Source organism: Mirounga angustirostris, unplaced genomic scaffold (assembly GCF_029215605.1).
Source record: "Mirounga angustirostris isolate CCGP_5_RB_7025 unplaced genomic scaffold, mMirAng1.0.hap1 SCAF_4, whole genome shotgun sequence".
NCBI classification, from domain to species: Eukaryota; Metazoa; Chordata; class Mammalia; order Carnivora; family Phocidae; genus Mirounga; species Mirounga angustirostris.
The window spans coordinates 127294090-127312029 of NW_026991712.1; the positions used below are offsets into that span (position 1 = coordinate 127294090).

Below are 17940 nucleotides of genomic sequence, written 5' to 3' on the forward strand. Positions count from 1 at the left end.
AATAGTCTTCAAATCCAACTACTCACCATCACTTGGCCATCACATCACACAAATCATATCGACAGCACTGACATTCTGTTCCACCTGATCTCACTCTTGCCACCCCTCCTTCTCTCCAATCCATTGTCCAGTGACATCCAGATAACTCTTAGCAATAAAGTTAAAAATTCTTATCATGGGCTGAATCCAAGCACAATTTTATCTTATTTCATTTTTTCTTTACTATTACAAAAGTTTATTTAACAAAAAGTTCAATGTGAAAATGCACATGACCCAATTTTTATATTGTAGTAAAACAGGTGCTATGGAGAGAGGATATTCAGAAGCAGTTGATTTCTTCCGGTGAACACACTCACTGTTTATTCTCACAAGGCTTCTAACATGATGACATTATTTCCTCATATTACCACTATCCCACAGTTCTGTTGCCCATAGTTGCCATCACCACACATTCCTCCATCACAAGATTCATAAAGGGATCAAACCCCGGCAATATTCCTTGGACATGTCTGCCACCATTTAATTTCAGTGATAATATCTTATCCATAAATGTTTTCAAGTCAGGAGGGTGAGCTTTGCTCATGGTGTCTACTCGGTGAGCTCAGAGATGCCTCCAAACCTCCAAGCACAATTTTAAAGAAGAGTTCCCTGCCCTTCTCTGTCCATATAAAATTAATGTGTTATATCCTCTCAGAAAACCTTCATCGCCCCTATCTCATTGTGAATTTTATAACTATTAGTATAATTGATTAATAACTATCCCCCCCACCAAGACTATAAAATACGAGGGCATGGATTATTATCTAGCTTTGTTTTTCATTGCATTTCCAGGGCATACTTTAGTAGATGCAGACAGTATGTACTAAATAAATATTCACAAATTAACAAATGAGTGAAAAGAAAAAAAAATTTACACATCTTTACTTGGCAAAATAAAAAGGTGACTATTCTTAGTAGGACTCCAAGTAAGAATTTTTTTCTGGTCTCTGAAATCCAAAGTCTGAGAATTCTGCTCTGTGGCCTCTTCTGGGGCTTCTGGATATTGTAATGGCCTACGCAAATGGCCTTTGAAAGCTTGTGGGAGGTGCTGGTAGGGACCAGCTAACTGTTAGACTGGGTCTCTGCTCTTTGGATATAGCAGTTTCTTTGGTCTAATCATCATTCTGGAGCTCTGTAACTCTGAGCATGGACTTTACAACTCTTAAGTAAATGCCAAAGAAGAAAAAGAATAAAGAATCATGGTACCCAACTCAAGTTAAAGCTTTGCATTTTAGAAGAATTTATTTGTATATTTTAATCTGTTGTGCTGATAGTCTAAAAACAGGAAAAAATTATTTACAGTAGAACCTGCCCATACACCCACTGGCTGTACAGTATCCCAATTCATAATATGTGGACTATAAATTAGAAAAGCGGGATTCTACGCCAGCCAATCAGATTTACATTCCCAGTGGCAGCTTGTGTTATAGCACTTGGATTGTTCTGTCAAATAATTTATTGAGATCCAGATGCTCGGGTTCCCAATCTTCCCTGAGTAAGTGGTTGTCAGGTACTCCTGTCCAAAAACAAGGCAGTTGGTATTTAACTATAGGCTCCTACACTTGTCAAATGATCTCCAAAGAATATGAAATTGCTTGTCATCTTTGTCAAAATTACATATGAATGGGATAGTTGCTCTGTTGTAATTAAAAACTCAATTAAAAGAAATTCTGAAATCATTATCAACTTTTTCAGGCATGAGTTGCTCCACCAAAAAGCAAGCTGTTTATAGCTTAGGCTTTTACCAGCATTCAGAAGATGGCTGAATTCCAAAATAGGCCCAAGGAAAGGAGGAGGTCTGGACCAAGGTGGAAGCATCCTAAAGGGGGACAACAGCAAGGTGCAGACAATGACATTATCTGTTAGGTGGCAAGTGCTCTAATTCTAGCACTAGTATGTGTAACTGGAATTCTATAATTAGATGGTATCATTTCATTAACACTGAGGACCACTGTCCCTAATGAGTCTCTTCAAAATGAACAAACAGGAGGTAGCTTATCATTATGGCTCTCATTTATATGGGCTTATCTACTAGATGCATATTATTGGACCAAATTAATTGCATTACAGTGGGTGCCACTGAATGTAAGTACATTTGGTTCTGAGGGAAACGATTACCCTAAGTGGCCAATCATTAATCGACTACAGACAATAGGCATCAGTGATGAGAGAGAAGCAAGTATGTGTGTGTATCTGAAAAGGAAACTCATCATTTTATAGCTGAGGCTGGATGAGAAAGCAGTCCTAGCCTCTGCCTGAGGCCAGTTAAGCCAGGCAGTTTTTTTTTTTTTTATAAACACACTACCCATAAGCAGAAAATAGATAGAATTATCACAGACTGATTGCTTTATGCCTTTATTCATATCATAGTGGATCCTCTGCAATCTCTCTTTTTTTTTAAATTTAATTTAATTTTATTATGTTATATTAATCACCATACATTACATAATTAGTTTTTGATGTAGGGTTCCATGATTCACTGTTTGCATATAACACCCAGTGCTCCATTCAGTACGTGCCCTCTTTAATACCCATCACCAGGCTAACCCATCCCCCTACCCCCTTCCCCTCTAGAACCCTCAGTTTGTTCCTCAGAGTCCATAGTCTCTCATGGTTCGTCTCCCCCTCCGATTCCCCCCCTTCACTTTTCCCTTCCTGCTATCTTCTTCTTTTTTTTTAAACATATAATATATTATCAAAAAGAAAAGAGAAATGACCCAAATAAATAAAATCATGAATGAAAGAGGAGAGATCATAACCAACACCAAAGAAATACAAACAATTGTAAGAACATATTATGAGCAACTATATGCCAGCAAATTAGATAATCAGGCAGTTTCTTAAATCAGGGCATGAATTATTATTATTATTATTTTAAAGATTTTATTTATTTATTTGACAGAGAGAGAGATAGCGAGAGCAGGAACATAAGCAGGGGGAGTGGGAGAGGGAGAAGCAGGCTTCCCGCCGAGCAGGGAGCCCGATGTGGGACTCGATCCCAGGACCCTGGGATCATGACCTGAGCCGAAGACAGACGCTTAACGACTGAGCCACCCAGGCGCCCAGGGCATGAATTATTAATAGTAATAATTCAATAGAAGCCTCCATTTATTGAGAACTTACTATGTACTAGCAAGAAAGTTAAGCCCTTTAAATTCATGATCACACTTAATCCTCACAAAAACCCTCTGAGATATGTCTCACAGTTTGTAAGTGGTAAACAGGAAGCAAATCAATTTGAGTCTAAAACCAGAACCCCCGATCATAAAGTTGTCCATTCTAGATCCAGACTCTATAGAGACCAGAGACTCTGGGGTAGTCTACTACCAGCCCGGGCAGAACTAGTTTTGGGGGAGAGCCAGGCATCTAGGTATGATGCTGAACCCAAGAAACTCCTATGGGCATTTTTTCCCCCTTCTATTCATTTGGAGATTGTTTGGACATAATGAAAATCACTAATTTTTTTTTTTTTTTTTTTTTTAGGAAATGGCTTCATCTTTGCTTCTGTGATTGTAACACTAACCAGTGAATAGCAGTGACGTCTGATTTTTAAAAAGCAGTGTTGATTCAAATTTTCCTAACTTCATATGAAGACGGGATAAATAGTACTCCTAATTTGTAGCTTAAATCTTCTAATGGATGGAGGTGATATATATTGGGATATGCTGTATCAGAAGCCACAGCATCCTTTTGTACAGATCTGTCTGTGGCATTCCCCTGTCAGGTATGACAATGGGGATGACTCAGAAAATCTTCACTGTCTTAATTGTTATTCCTACTGTATGATTTCCATAGCAGGTGCTTCACTTTTTGAAAAAGTGAAGACTTGAGTGTCAATAGAGCAGAGTATGCATATGGATGAAATGTGGGAAGAAAGGTTGAATAGAGGGGTGAGGACTAATAAGGCAAGGCCCCTGAGAGCCAGAGTAGCCATCTAAAGGGCAAATGCTCTTGGGATGGTTGGCCCAGCTAGCTGGATATCAGATATTTATATTTTGGAATACAGTAGTGTATAATTAACTTGAATGAGGAAAATCAATGGGTATTCCAAGGGAATACCCTGTGTGTTGGGGAATTCAGCACTGCTGGAGAAAACCCCATGCATGGATGCGGGAGAGGAACAGCATGAGAACCAAGGGTACAGAGGGAATGTTTTAATGGCTGGTGGGAGAGCAACCCTGAAAAGGATTTAATCTGCTAAGTCATTGTATGTGGTCCTTAGGGGAAGGAGTAAATACTATGACCTTTGTCCTAAAGCCATGAAGCATGACTTACCTATTCTTCCCCCCCTCCCCACCCAGTCACCCTCTCTCTTCCTCCCAGCTGTCCTTCTGGTCTCAGAGGTTTAAGAGTTTATGTCCTTCGTGCTTAAGGTCAATCTTTCTATGGATCTCCTCCTCCGCTCCCGCCACCTCTCCCACTTCCTTTGGGAACATGCTACATTAATTTTTTTTTGTTTTATTATAGAGTCCTACCTTTCCCCACTATTGGTTCATTCTCTTCAGCCTCTAACCTTACTTCAACTACTCTACTCTTAAAATAACCCACTCCTGATAATACATTTCCTCTAGCTGCCATCTTATCCCTCTACTTCCTCCCATCCAAAATTCTCTGCAAAGACTGCTCAGGTAAAGTCCCCTAAAGTCACGGCTTTCTAAATTTATAGGATATAAGTCCTTATACTGGATTTCATTGCTTTGGTTTCACTTTGGATCTTAGCACTTTCCTGAACCTCTATTCTTCTGACCTCTGCGACATGACACTCTACTGAGTCCCTTCATACCCTGTTTCACTGTCTCCTCCCGGTGTCTTTCTTGGCTTTCTCACTGGCCCAACTTCTAATAGCTGGCAATCCTGGGCTTATGTCCTTACCTCTTTTCTCTGAGAGTTTTAACCACTACGTTTATGCTTATGACTTACACATCTGAATTTCCTACCCAGGTATATTATTCACAATTCAGGGTCATATATCCAATTGCCTCCTGGACACCTTCATTCAAATGTCTTATAGAAATCTTGAGATAAACATGGCCTAAAAATGAACATATATCTTATCCCTTCTACCTGATTCTCCTTCAGTATTTTGTATATAAATTGTATTACAAATCACCTAATCAGTCAAACTATAAGCTTGAGGGTCATCCTTACCAATGCTCACAAAATTTATCACCATACATTGCCATTCTTCTCTCTTTTTCAGATTTGCCCTCCCTATTCTATCCAATTCTCCCTGCTTAAGTTTCTGCTCTCACCATCTGTCACCTGGACTACAGCAATATCCTCCTCAGGCTCTCGAATGTACCTCCTGTATTCCCCCTGAGTGCCTATGTTATGGCTTGGCCTCACTGGGTTTCCATTGCCAACAGGATAAAACCTGAATCTTTCACATAATATATAGGCCTTCTATAATCTGCTCTCTTTGAGACTCATCTTTTGCTATTCTCTGCTTGATATTTTAAGCTCTAGTCATACTGATCCTTTTACTAACTTGGAATATACTGTGCTATTTTTTTTCACCTCAAAGCTACACTCATGATCTCTTCCTGGGACTCCCTTCTTCTCCTCTCCCTAACTTTCTGTAACATCCCTGACTCTAAAAACTTAGTCAGGGATCTCATTCTATGCTCCTAAGCACCCGACATATCTCTATCACTGCATTTACCGTGACATTCTCTGTTTCCCCAATATAATTATAAATCCTTGAAAGTAAAGATGAGTATTATTATTTCTCTGACTCCTCAGTGCCTAAAGCAGGTCCTGATACATGGTAGGCATTGTTCTGATTTTTACTGAATACAATAATAACAGAAACAAACATGTATAGGACTTTAGATTTTTCAAATTGTCTTCCCCCACATCTCCTTTAATTTTCATGGCAATCCTCTCTGGCTATTAAAAATGTATATTTTATTTCAGTTTATAGCATATGGAAATAATTGGCAGCTTTTGCTGAGACTACCTGAGAAACACAACACAGAAAGACATTGTTAGAAAACAGCTCATTTTTATTTTAATACAAATCTATAGTACTCTCCTGAATTAAGTTCATGAGTCCAGAAATACCCCAAACCACCACCACCACCACCACCTCCACCACCAAAAAAAACCCCCCAGAAACAAAAGCAAAAACACAAGGTGTGTTTTAAAATTCCCCATTCACCGTATAAGTCATAGTTTACTCCAGGGTTTCTGACCTCTAAAACCAGTGATTCATAGTTATTTTCCTATGTTATTGTTGTTATTGGAACATTTTACCTATCTATTTCTCCAACTTTTTGAGTAGAAGTTTTAATCTTTCCTTGGTCCAAAAATTTCCGGTTCACCTGGAGTTCCCAGTTTCCATTTTGTATTTTTACCTGATTTTTTTCTTAACTTTTAGATAACAGACTAATTTTACAGATTGGATTTTTATATATAAAAGTATTAAAATGAGTTGTTGTTTGTATAAGACTTCCATTACCCAGTAGAACAGTAGAATAAAATAGTTATTAAATGCTATTTTTGCTCATGAAGCAAATATAGTTAAGTTATAAAACCTGTAACCCATCACCAATACCATTTAATGCTTTTTCTTTTAGACAAATAGCTTTACCTCTTGACCTAGAGATAAAGGAAACTTATAGCAAAAAACAAGCTCATGCATTAAATGCTGTTCAGAATTTTAATAATGGTTTGTCCAATATTTGAATTTACTTCCCTAAAGATAAGAGAAAGCAAATTAGATTATTTAGTTACTTCTTCCCTACTAAAGGGAAAAATATCATCTGTAAAGGTATTAACACATTCCTGTTCTGTTTCCATTTCTAAGTGATTGCTTTACAAAAAAACAGTTGTTTTTTGATAGATAGTAAACACAAAACTCAGGATTCTTGTTCTAACATCTTTATTGGCTGCTACATGCTTCATTTTACAAAAGCCATGAAAATTAGAACTTGTCCATTACCAAAAAGACAACAGTCGGGGCCTAAAAGAAATCAGACTGTTGTCTGGTGATTATTGTCCTATATAAGAAAATATTAATTTCAGCAGGGATACTAGAATTTCTTGGCTTTGTTTGAACATAAGCATGAAGACCTGACTTCCAAATGCCAGACAAGAGACTGTTGCCAAGGCTAGTAGATTTTCTTAAATTTATAAAAATAATAGTAAAGATTTACATAGCATTGATTTTGTGTCAGACACTCTTCTAAGCACTTTACAAGTGGCAAGAATTTTGTCCTCCTAATCATTCTGGGAGCCTAAGATCAAAACCCGTAGGATTTGCTCTCATCTCTACCCTTCCCATGCTCTATTGCCTTGAGTCTGACTATTCTGTATTCCATGCAGGTGATTTCATATTGAAGACTCTCTTACTTCGTGTTGAAAAATTGTTAGGGAAGTCACAGAAGCTTAGCAAGGTAGAATGATCAAGGATCTGTGAAATCATTCAGTTTAACAGGACCTAGAGAAATTCTCTGACACGCCAGGTGTTGCACACCTACTTGGCGGCAGATTAGAAACTAGAACGTAGTATCCTGACCTCTGTATATCCTACTCTTCCATATTTCTTTTCTCGTGGGAAAGATAAGATACCCATTTGCTTCAAACAAATCTCCTGGTCACCTGCAACATGCCAGGTGCCATTTTAGACACTGGAGGTATAAATAGGAGTCCCGCTATTCAATTCACTAAATAAACAAGGATTTACTGAGTGTCAGTTATGCACCAAGCTCCAAAGAAGGTCTGCAGAGGTGGGGATGGGTGGAGTGGGGAAGGGAAGAGTACAAGACATGGTCCCTGATCTTCAAGGAGTTACACAAAAGACAAGGGGAAAACATGAAAACTCATACGAAAATTAAAAAAAAAACAAACCAAACACCAGCATAAAATTAAGCTATAAGGCAAATGAATGCCAACAGATTTCAGAGAAGGGGAAATCCAGAGGGTGGGAGGGATCTGTGCAAGTATATCACAGAGAAAGCAGAGAGGTAAAGGTGATGGCTGCCCACCACGGAGTATGCAGCAGCCAGATTTAGAGCCATGCACAGACTTTAAAGGACAGTGGATAAAGTAAGGAACAGATGAAATGTAATACATATCATCTGTGTAAATCCAAACACATGCACATATAACAATATTAATTATTTGGCAAAGATATATGCCATCAAAAAAATGCACATAGAGCATAACACATGCCCGCCTAGGCAGAAGGGGAAGAGAAGAGGAATAAATATAATACATTAATTAATTGATTAATTTAAAAATAAGATCAGGGCCCTCACAGACCAAGGATAAAAATGTGTCATGACCTGATTAATGTCAACTCTCTGTCATCAAGTACAAGGAGAAAACTCGACATAGCCTGTGTTAGGCGTTGTGGACCTTTGCAGGACCTACGGACCATCTCCACGCTGAGAGAGGAATGGCAAGGTGATGGGTGAAGGGACAGTATGAGAGGGGAGAGACCATGATGCCAGGAGAGGCAGGTGCACGTGGAAAAAGTGGAGGAACAACGGGTGAATATATATGGCTTGGCTGTCTTGCAGGAGCCCTCTGAAGTCAGGCAGATTAGATTGTTGGTGCTCAGGTGGGAAATCACTTGAGCCTTGGAGCTGAGGTGGTAGAAACCATGCACTGAGGGTGTGGCCTGAGCAGATGAGCAATACAGAGAGAGAAGAGACTGAGAAAGGAGAGCCCGGAAGCGTCCAGCGTCCGTCCTCAGGATGGAGGACACAGGTGGGGAAGCATCTAGGAATTCAAGCTGTATAGGGATGAGGGCCTGAGTGAGTGGTGTTTGTGGGAAAGAAACGGGCATGAAGAAGGGATGCCCACACCGTGAACAGACCACGAAATGTCACAGGGATGTATTTGTTCGGTTCTTTGCGTAGGACATTTTTGAAAGTTTGCTTCAGTGTCGCTGTGGTTCCTGGAAACAGTTAAGTGGGTCACTTGCTGAGCTTTCCTTAGTGGTAGATTAATTAGCCAGCTGTAACTCCCGGATCTCTATTTTTAAATAACGACTTGCATAAATCTCCAAAGACAAGAACTCGCCACTAGTATACAGCATATTCCGGCAGCTGCAAGTTATTATGCCCAGTGGAAATTAAATATCTTTTAGGGAAATCATGCAAGATCTCGTGACAAATATGAAATTAACCCCTGCCACCTCTCTGCCCAACTCATTTCTTCGCTCGCCTGCCAGCCTAATAAGCAGAGTCTCTGGGGTCCTGAAATGACAGCAGAGCTGGCAATATTTTAAAGAGGCATTATTCATCTATGAGCATTAGTGAAACATAGAGCCTTTGTCCCTGATTGAGCTAGAAGCTCTGGAAATCAAACATCAGTAAACACACACGATAGGCCCCTCCTAAAAAAACCATTAACCCATGGTCAGGCCGAGATGCTTATAACTCCAGGGATATAAACAAACAAACAAACAAGCCATTTTATTTATCATTTTAGGTGTTTCACTTCTTTTGCTTAACATCCTCAAATCCCTACGTCTCTTTCCCTCTGACCGAATACGTTCTCATTCTTGTTCTTTATCACTTCTTTCTTTAATTACAAGCTCCAGATTTCAGATAAATCGTGACTTTTTACTTTCCCTGTTCATTGCCCATTTTTTGCACTAGGTTTGGGTTCTTGTAGTTTGTAGGAGATATGAGACACCGTGTCCTCAGTCAGAGCAAAAACAAGAAAACGAGCAGTTAGGAAAGGTCCTGAGGTCTGGCACCGCTTCGGACATTCAAATGCCATTTGTAAATGCGTGTTTCATAAAAGGACAATCAACACACTGGCCATAATCGCCAAGGGAAGGACTTGATTTGTTTGGCCATTTTCAATAAAGGGCAGAAGTCACACACAGTTTTGGCAGGAAACCTATTCCCTGGGTGGGTGAAAATGGAATCCTCAACTTTCCCAGGTCGTTGTAAAGACGCCATAACAAATCCCTGATTTCCCACTTGAGCACCAACAATCTAAGATCTAGGAGAGAAAAAAGAAGGAATGCCTGTAGAGAGACAGTATAATTTTGGGTCCGATGCAAAGCCGAGGAAATCAGTAAGGACTTGAAAAGAGAAAAGGAGGGGATGGTTCGGACGGCAGTCCTACACGTAGAAGCCCAGCATGCAGGCCCATTCCCGTGCAGATCTGCTGCTCCCCCTTCACTTTCCATCTGGATCCCCAGGCCTTCCTTAACTTTCCACAGGCTCCAGGGCATCTCCAACTCTCACAGGAAGGGCTGCAAGCCCTCAGGCTGCCAGGCAACACTGTTTCCCTCTTTCATCTGAGTCCAGAAATGGCTGCAGCCTGGGCCTTGACCTTGACCCTGTGACCTCCTATGTCAAGAAGTTAAGATGGTTTCTGCCTCTAGCTAATGGTTTCCAACATCACAAAATGGGAGTCTAGCTTATCAATTATGTGAACTTCAGTGTTTGGCATAAAGGTCATTATTGTGTTATGCACCTGGAATCACGTTGTAATGAGGCACATCACATTCTCTTACAGTCAATGAGGGGGAAAGGGAAGCACACAAAATGGAAATTACTCCTAAAATGACCTTGCTGGATTTCTACATCTGGTGAGCAAAGGCTGTTTCTATACATCAAGAAACTGACGTGGCAGCTTTGTCATACCATGGGGCAGCCCAGTCCCATGTTAGCAAACATGCTATTATGGAACATATGGCATAAGCCTATTAGTAGTATGCACAGTTGATGAATTCCCAGCGTAGTGTACCCATGATGTTTACTGATTCACTGCCACCCTGCCCCGGGCTGCTTCCAAACATGTCAGAAAAATAAAATGGCATCCATATTTGCATTCAGAAGTTATTCCATATTTACACATGCTAATAAAAACAAAAGCCTGCTTTTTAAGGAAGGGGCAAGATCCATAATCAATTTTCTGAGAGGTCCAAGTGTTTGACATGTACTGCATGCACTGCATTTCACCGGACTAGCAACTTGGAAAGTGCAGGTAGCTGGCTCTGCGGTTTCTTACCCCTTGCTGGGCCGGCAGTAGCTGAGAGCAGACGGGTACCCAAGAGAGCAGGGGTACCTGCAGATCACTCGCTTCCTCTGCCTAAACAGCTTGCCTTAGATTGTTATTCCGTGACTGAACAAATATTTGATGAACCAGTGAATGAATTAGCTCTGTGGATAGCCATGACCTGATGGTGCCCTGAAACTTCTCTGCCCCTTTCATTAATTACCAGCTCCCTCTCCAAGTTCCTCAGCCTTGCTGTCTTTACTGGAATATAGCATTTGGGGTCATTCACCAGGACATGAAGTTCTGGCTCTGAAAACCACTGGTATTGTGGTTTTCATGAGCAAATCACTTAACCTCTCTGAGCCTCAATTCCCTTATCCGTAGAATGGGTGAATTATCCTATTTGTCTTATAAGGATTCTTTAAGTTACAAAAGATGAACCAATTCAAACTATTTTAAGAGAACACAAAGAATAAGTTTATTAGCTCATACGGCTGGGAGGGATATTGAGCTATCTGACCAAATCAAAGGAGGGGGACCGGGCCTCAAATGCTACAATCAAGACACAAAACCTACCAGAACTCCCTTCCTCCTCCATCTCACAGCTCAGCCCTGCTCTGCTCTGGCTTCATTCTCTCCTATTCAGCCATATCTTCTTCACTTGAATGACCTTGGCCACTTTCAACCCTAATTTCACATTCTTCTACAATCACAGACCTAGAGGCAAAACTGTTTTTTTCTTCAAGTTCAAATCAGATCCTTCTTTAGTAAGCCAGGGGAGGCCTCCGATTGGCCATGCTGGCTCACATGCTTACCTCAGAACGAGAAGTCTGTGACTGACCAGGCACAGGGTTGTGTCCGTTTTGTACCTAGGGTAAAATGTAGTGGCTAGAGGGAATTACCAGAAGGGGGTTCAAACCTTGCTGAGCAAATAAGACAAAAATAAAAGCTACCACTCTGCTAAGTTAACTCCCCAAGTTGTGAGGATCTAGGCAAAGAACAACTGCTGCAAAACCACAGGTTAATATCATAAGTCACTGGCTTTGTAAGCTGCCAAATGTCATAGGAGTGCTAGCAAAATCACCACCACCTCTATTTATTATTTCTCTATCCATGGGTGGAAACTGCTTCGGTCAGTATTAATGACAATTACAAAGATACTAGTTGACATTTCAGAGGCAATTGCCACATGTTTGGAACTGCTTTTCTGAGCACCTTACATGTATGAAGGATGAAACAGGTACTATTACTGTTCCCAGTTTTTACATAAACAAACTAATGCAAAGGGAGGTAACTCAACTTCTTCAAATCACTTAGCTAGCAGTGGAGTGAGGGTTTGAACCCAGGGAGTCTGGGCCAGAGTTCACACTCCCAACCACCAAGCCTCAATAACTCCTGCACTAGAAGGATGAGGGGTAGGGTGAAAGGCAACTAATATTTTGCATTATACTGTGTTTTTTTTCCCCGATGCACTGCAAATGCCACAAGATTGGTCATTGGATCTATCTTACTCACAAGTTGCATTAAGTATGCCACTCTTAAGGTCTACATGACTGGTATGAGAAAAGTAGAGATAATTAGAACTGGGCTAGACTTTTATATGAGTGCCTGAACATCATTTAAATAATAGTGCTTTTGAAAATGAATATGCACTTCCATTTTCCTAAAATTCAGAAAAGATGCATAATATTCAGGTGCCTAATAACTTGGCTGCTAGTTAATCATGCTTGACACTTACATAGCACTTCACCTTTTAAAATCACTTTAGAATATGTTAGTTCATTAATCCCTACACAATCCATGTGAGACAGGGAAGGTCTCTGCACCTGCCCCTGATCTCCCTTCCTTCCAGTATCTAAATACTTGGAGGACCAGGGAAGGAAGAAAAGAATTGGATAAACCAAGCAAGGAACCACATCACATGTAGCCAAGAATGATGGAAACTAGTAGGCAGTGAATGTGAAAGGAACACCCTGTGACTCTGGAGAGGTTTGCCCTTGACACATAAACTTATAACATAAAAATCCATATAATAATAATTACTCATTTCCAATTGGTTAAAATGTAAGAAAATAGCAATCAACCTGCCATCTTCAACTTCAAATGCCTGTACATCAATCACTTGACCTCACTTGTGGTCATTTCCTTTGATTAAGACATGCTTCTCACTGTAAATTTTTACAATCTTTTTATACTTATATTCCAAGTTCTGTTGCCCATTCTAATTTCTGCTTTTCTCAAAAAGGATATGCCTAAACTTAAAATCTAGTATGACTTGGGCCACATTCAGCCTAGATTCCTTCATGTTCTCTTGTCATTCGGCTAACAGTTGGCTCTAGGTTTGGATGTGGTGCTGAGCTAATTCCACCAGTCATCTGAACATTTCACTCATATCCTGGGACTACACCTGCTTCTCCTCAGCATGGATGCTGATCAGCACTGACAGTTCATAAAAGTAGAAAGAGAAGGATACCTGAACAAGGTAATAGGGCTAAAAACACCACCCTAGGATGCTTTCGAGCTACCAAAAAACACTTTCAAAATTAGTGAGAAGTCATCCCAATTAATACAATGGCATAAAGATCAGGTCCACCCAATCCAGGTCCCCATAGAGTATTTATTTCTAGTTAGTAGAGAATCATATTATGTCTGGCATCAGCTCATCATCCTTCCTCAAGGTACCAAGGATGAAAGGGAAGGCAGTATAAGATTATAATTTGAGCTCATATTCTAGGATCAGGAATACCTGGGTTCAAACCGATTGAACTAATTACTAACCATGTGACCTCAGCCTAGTTGCTTAATCTCTCTACCAGTTTCCACAGGATAATACCAGAACCTTCCTTATTGAATTGTTATAGGATTAAGTACAATAATCACTCACAGACTTAGCACAGTCCTAGGGGTATAGTGAATACTCAGAAATAAATATTATTAACTGTCTCCAGGTCTCTTTGATATTCTCACACTCAATTTTGAGGTATGATACTAAGGCTTCCTTAAAATGGTAAAACCAAGAATTCTAGGTGTTGATTGAGAAAGAGAAATATAGTGTGGTCTGTGTTAAAACATAATGATCTTTATCCACCCAGGCTAGGAACAGAAACATTCCAAATCACCCAAAAGGTCAGATGTTTTCCAACAGTTAGCAGACTAATATGCAATGTTGACCCTGGGCAAAGTCAGGGAATAGATAGATGATCTGTCTGTGATGAACCTGTGTTTTTTACGCGTGTACCCTCTTCCCTCTTCTTGAGATGTTACCCTCACCTTATTTTATTTTGGGGCAATTGAGGCTATCCCGCATGCTTTGGAAGTCCCAACAAATAAAGATCACTTTATCTACTCCTGAGTGCTCTCTGGCAGCTCAAGACTCCCAAGGTTACTGATAGTAGCTTTTGTCCATTTCCTATAACCATATCATTAACCTGGAAGATTATTCAGCTCCTTTCCCTGCCTTCAAACAGCTACAAAGATAATCCATGATAAAGGGACTTGGCAGTGTCTCTGATTACCCATTAGCATGGGACATGGCAAGGATGTGGGGGGTTGGGGGGTGTGTTATCAAGTTCATGGGTTATTTGCATTGGTACGGGGAAATCTGAGCAGACCTTTTTAGAATCAATCCACTAGGGGAAAATATAGAAGGGAGCGTTCAAACCACGGTGCTCAAGCAGAATGAACACTTATTTCACAGACACAATTACAACTGCCAGGGGAGAAAATTTTTCCAAAACTATTTAATCTCCGAAATGGGCAATAAGCTTGTCAGCCTCTTGGGCATTTCAACCTTGGTGCAATGGTTCATAGCAAATCTTTCCCATGACCAAACCCCATCAGATTCATCAAGTGTCTCCATTCTCTCACAATAAAAGTCATTTAGGGCTCTGAGGATGAGGCAGGCTTTGTGTGTGCAGTATACGCTCCTCTCTGTCACCAATGCAAAACCTGGGGATGTGCTAGAGAAAGGAGCCTTGAAAAATGAGGATATTCATCTTGCAAGAGTTTGAGATGTTATTTCTAAGCTAATCTCCCCTACAAATCAAGGAGCCCAATTCAATTCAAGTCCAATTCAAGCTTGTCTTCCAGAATGTCTAGTAAATCCTCAAAAACATGAACTATGTGCTTGCTTTGTGTCTCACTTTCTACCCATCCTCCTCTCAGCCCCATGATTTCATTATAGCTATGGAAGGTATTAAGATTCAGACTAGAATTAACAGCCAGAGAATTTACTAGAACTAGCCATTTCCCCCCACCCCCATCATGTCTATTAATGACTAAAACATCATAAACAATAAAGTTTAATTAGGAACTAAAGTGTCTATAGCAATTAAATATGAAGGAAGTATTCAAAAACGCAGCAGGAAGGATCATATTTTTAAAGCATTTAAATTGCAAATGATGTTATTGACAGAACTTTTAAAAGTAATTTTGTGTTTGGGGAAAAAATGTCTAAAGTGAAGTGTTGACTCCATGACATTTACAGACAAATAAATATTTAGGATGGATCAATTTGTAACTATGAGCAGATGCTTCAGGAAATATAGAGAGCTAATGGGAACTGTCCTTAATTTCTACCTCACTAAGACAATGAGGAAAAAAAAACCCAACAACTTAAAGGATTTCAGAGTAATGACATGATTCATTAGTGTTAAGCCCACTTCAAATTAAAGGATTTATCTTCAGCTACTGAGAGAAGAAAATTGTTAATGAGCTTCATGTGTGAATATTTGGAAAGGGCTCTCGCTTGCTCTTTAGGCATGAAACTACCTGAAGTTGTATCCACAGGTATTTAGGTTTCTAAGACCAGATCCTAAATAATTTTGCCTCACTTCTTGATAAACAGTGCTGGGAATGGAAGCTCTGTGCCCACAGTCTACTGATAAAAGTGGGGAATGTTGCGCACCACAGGAACAGGGTAAAAGCTGGAGAAAAAGGGAAGCCCTACCATTATGGGAAGACATACAAAGGAAGGGCTAAGATGAGCTTTCACTGCTCTAAGTTTATGCTCTTCCAAATACAGTGGTGGCAACTTCAGAACACAATATAAAGATGAAGAAAGGTTAGGCCTCTCTTTCTGAATACTCTGATGCACTGCATAGCTACTGACTCTGTCATTGTTTTTGGCATTTACTCTTGAGCTGGGAACTTGAGAGTCTTCTTCCATATTTAACTCCATCACATATGAGGCTCATTCAAGAGAGGTGTCCATTTGAAGCTTCTGGTAATAAAAGTTTGGTGTTTGAAGGAACTGTGCTGAATAAGTTGTTTTGTTCCTTGCGAACAAGTTATATAAACAGTAGTCTCGTGGAAAAGGAAATACTTGGGTGCAAAGTCAAAGAAGTCCAGAATATGAAGACTAAATGGGTTAGGAAATTTGTAGATAGTGGCACCGTCTCCTATACCAGTTATGAAAAAGACATTAGATTAAGGGTCTCTTGACAGAGTTGGGAAACTGCCAAAATAACTGGGCATTTGTTCATTGGCTCCTGGGATGACCTATATCTGTAATTCATTTCTAAGTTCAGGAAGAAAGCAGAGGCTGATATTTTTGAAATGTCCTTCTAATGGCCAGGAATCATGGCAATTTTATTTTCTAATACAATGATGTTCTTTCCTACTCTGTGTTTCAATTGCAAAGGAACAGAAGCCATGGCATTCCCAGTTGAAGTTTTTAAGTTGACAGTCTGATAGTCTGATCTATTTTTATTTACTTTTAAATTTAAATTCAAAGCCAGTATTCATAGGTGCCTTCAAAACAAGCTGCAGGCCTATGAGAAATACTCCCTGGCTCCTCTGTTTAGATTATCTAAAGATTGGCCTCCTCATTATGATCAATTAATATTTTAGAAGGTTCATTTTTTTCTGATATTGGAATAGATGTCACTTTCCAGGAAGCCACTTTCATTGCTATTCATCTTCTTTTCAGTGTCTTGTTTATGACTCAAAAATGCACTGATGATTTCATAATGACAGCATTTTATGTAGAAATGGAAATATAATCTTTGAAAAGTGTGACTTTTTACATGTTAGGTAACATTTCAATTTCCCTTTTCGTGTGATTTTTTTTTTTCTTCTTTTCTAAAGGGAAATAAGTGTTAGGAGAGAACTGACATATATATCAGGAATTTAAAAAGTATCTTTCTTGAACTACTATAAAATCTAAAGGGACCAGGTGATTAAAGTCCTTCATTTTTAAAGAAGTCTCTTTGAGAAATCCCAGAAACTGAAGAAAAATTGTTTTTATTATTGCTTAAGCTTTGTTTAAGGGCATAGAATATACCAGGTTCTATAAAGAAACAAAATATTTGCCTCTAATATTATATGCAATTTTTTTTGTGTTTTTAAAATCAATACAGTTTACAATGTGAAAGATGCCGATAAAGCCATTGACCATGAACATCATGATGTTATTTATTCATTTATTTCATAATTTAAGAAGTAAATGAGGAGCACCTATTATATGTGATTACACATGCCATTATGGCAAGAATGAACATGAATAACATATGTCTTTAAGAAATTTATAATATATTAATAGAGACAGACATAATCAGAGAACTATAATATAGGTCAGAAGGATTCATTAGTTGCGTATAAAATCTAATTTGTCTGATATGAGAATTGCTACCCCAGCTTTCTTTTGAGGTCCGTTGGCATGGTAAATGGTTCTCCATCCCCTCACTTTCAATCTGGAGGTGTCTTTAGGTTCAAAATGAGTCTCTTGCAGACAGCATATGGATGGGTCCTGCTTTTTTATCCAATATGAAACCCTATGCCTTTTGATGGGAGCATTCAACCCATTCACATTGAGAGTAACTATTGAAAGATAAGAGTTTAGTGCCATCGTATTGCCTGTAAAGTCCCTGTTTCTATAGATTGTCTCTGTTAATTTCTGGTCTATATCAAAAAGTAATGATGTATTATATGTTG

At 39.4% G+C, this 17940-nt stretch overlaps 1 protein-coding gene and 1 pseudogene across 2 annotated transcripts in view; both read right to left on the minus strand.

Moving 5' to 3' along the window:
- The window catches only part of ST6GALNAC3 (ST6 N-acetylgalactosaminide alpha-2,6-sialyltransferase 3), a 521749-nt gene that overhangs the window by 96148 nt on the left and 407661 nt on the right, over positions 1–17940 (minus strand). The window lies entirely within an intron of this gene.
- On the minus strand, positions 274–724 carry LOC123859479 (small nuclear ribonucleoprotein G-like; annotated as a pseudogene).